Source organism: Apteryx mantelli, unplaced genomic scaffold (assembly GCF_036417845.1).
Source record: "Apteryx mantelli isolate bAptMan1 unplaced genomic scaffold, bAptMan1.hap1 HAP1_SCAFFOLD_159, whole genome shotgun sequence".
NCBI lineage: Eukaryota > Metazoa > Chordata > Aves > Apterygiformes > Apterygidae > Apteryx > Apteryx mantelli.
In genome coordinates, this window is record NW_027118512.1 from 147501 (window position 1) to 150000 (window position 2500).

The following is a 2500-nucleotide window of genomic DNA, read 5'->3' on the forward strand; positions in this document are numbered from 1 at the left end:
TGGGGGGGGGGCCCCAGCGGGACGAACTCCGCGAAGCGGGCGCTCCGGGAGCGGGGGGTTTCCCCGAGTCTGCACTTAGGGGGACGAAGGCCCGGCCGCGCGGGGAAGAGGAGGCACCCTCTCCCCGGGGCACGGGCCTGCGAGGCGCCCCAGCCGCGCCACCCCGCACGGCGCGCGCCGCGCAGCGGTGGCCACCGCGCTCGGAGGGCGAGGAGGGCGGGCACAGGCGCGGCAAGGCACGCCGGCCGCGGCCGCTGCGGGCGGCCCGGCGCCGGAGCCCGGCGGGCAGGAAGACCGGGGCCGCCGGTGCACGCACCGGGGTCCCGGCTCCGCCGCCGACTCTCCGCCGCCGAGGCCGCCGCGCACCGCCGCCGCCGGCGCCGCCGCGCCTCCCCCGCCCCCCCACGCGCCCCCCCCGAGGGGCGGCACCGCTGCGCCAACGCGACAGCGGGGGTGACGATTGACCGCCAAGCGACGCTCAGACAGGCGTAGCCCCGGGAGGAACCCGGGGCCGCAAGTGCGTTCGAAGTGTCGATGATCAATGTGTCCTGCAATTCACATTAATTCTCGCAGCTAGCTGCGTTCTTCATCGACGCACGAGCCGAGTGATCCACCGCTAAGAGTTGTCTCGGTTTCGGCCCCCGCCGCGCGCGCGGGGGGACCGGGCAGCCTTCGGCAGCCCCTGAGGGCCCCCCCTCCGCTCCGCCTCCCTCCTCACGCCGACGCCGGCTGCTGAGCGAGGGACGGCCGAGAGCCAGAGAGAGGGGCTCGCCCCGCTGACCGTACGAGCACAGAGTGGGGGGGGAAAAAGGGAAAAGGAAAACCCGAACGAGAAGGGCGGGGAGCCCTCGCTCCCGACCTGGGACAACCCTTTGCTCGCTTCGAGTCCGGCCCAGGCGCCCAGGCTCGGCCCGGCCCGGCGGGGAGCAGCGCGCCGGCCGCGCCGCCTGCCTCGGGGACGCTGGGGGAGGGGGCGGCTCCCCGCGGACCCCCAGCGTCGGAGCCCGGCCGCCACCGGCAGCGGCACCGGCCGCTGCCCGCGCGCCCGCGGCCCACCGGCCCCGCGCTCCCCAGCTCCTCGCTCGCCTCGCCGGCCTCCGGCTCCGCCGTGGCCCCGAGGCGGCGCCCACGCCCGCGCGCGCGCACACACAGCCTCCCGGACGACACCACGCGCTCTCCCGTCCCTTCCGCGGACAGACGCCCGGCGGCGGGCGGGCGGGCAAGGCGGGACGGACGGGGACGGCGCCCGCTCTCCCCGTCTCCACGCGGAGAACGGGGGGGGGCGCCCCCGCCGCCCGCCTGCCGCCCGCCCGCCGCCCGGCGAAGCCGGGTTGGGCAGAGCGAGGCAGGCGCGCCGGATGGCGGAGTGCCGGCGGGTAGGGCGCCGCCGCCAGCGGCCACGGCGGCAGACCGAGAGCCCCGGCCAGGGAGGAGAGCGGATCGCGCCGAGGCGCGGCGTCCGCACCACCCGCGGTGGGTGGGGGCTCACCGTCCCGGCGAGAGCACGCGCTCGCGCCGGGGTCACGCGTTCGAGGCAGGCCGGCGCCAGCCGACCGCGCGGCGTCCCTCCGCCGAGACCAGACCGCGGAGAGAGGGGGCAGGGTACCCCTCTCCGTCCCGGCTGCCCGCAGGGCGAGCGCGGGGCGCGCCGGCTGGCATGGGGGGGCACGGCGCCCGCGCGCGCCGGCCCCCCGGCCCTCCGGCAGCACACCCGGCTGCCCCCCGGGTCGCATCGGGCCGCCCGAGTCTTTAAACCCCCGCCCGGCTCTCCCGCCGAGAACCCTCGGGCCCGGAGCCCGGGGCCCATGGCCATCCCTACCCGGGGCGGCTACCGGCGGCCGCGGTGGCCGGAGGCCCTCCGCTCCTCCCGCCACCCCGCCCCCCCCCCCCGCCCGGCCCGCTCGCAGCACGGTCCCCGCGGCATGGCGCGGGGCGGCTGGAGCGGTGGGGGGGGGGAGAGAAAGGGAAAGCGGAAAGGGCGGGAGGGCACGGCCGGTGCGGCGCTCACGGCGCGGCGCCCGGGAGGAGCGAGCTGGCACACGGGACCACACGGGTGGGTCACCGAGGGGGGGCAGGAGGAGCGCGGACGCTAGGTACCTGGCCCTGGGGTGAGGGAAACGACCTGAAATCCCCGCGGGGGTGCCTCCCCCGCCGCCGCCCGCCGCCGGGCCGCCGCCGCCTCGCGGCGACGGCGGCAGCCTCGGCGGCAGCAGCGAGACGGGACGCGGAGGGGAAACCCGGCACCCGCCAGCCGGCTCCGGCGCCCCTCGGCGGAGCGTCCGCCCGCGGGGTGCGCCCGACACCCGCCGCCACGACCTCGTCCTCCTCCCGGGGCCCGGGGTTTCCCTCAGTAACCCGGCGCCCGGCGGCAGCTGCGCCCGGGAGGAGAGCCGTGGTTTGGGCCGCCCGCTCGGGCACGACCCGTCGCCTCGCGTGGCCTGGCGCGACGGCCCCCGCTCGGGGTCCGCCGCCGCCCGGCGCCCGCCCCGCGCGCCATCCC

General features: G+C 79.7%; 1 non-coding gene across 1 annotated transcript; it reads right to left on the reverse strand.

Moving 5' to 3' along the window:
• Window positions 1–472: 472 nt before the first annotated feature.
• On the reverse strand, window positions 473–625 carry LOC136995826 (5.8S ribosomal RNA). The gene has a single exon (XR_010887361.1). It is a non-coding gene; the product is annotated as a 5.8S ribosomal RNA (ribosomal RNA).
• Between the last annotated feature and the right edge of the window lie 1875 nt (window positions 626–2500).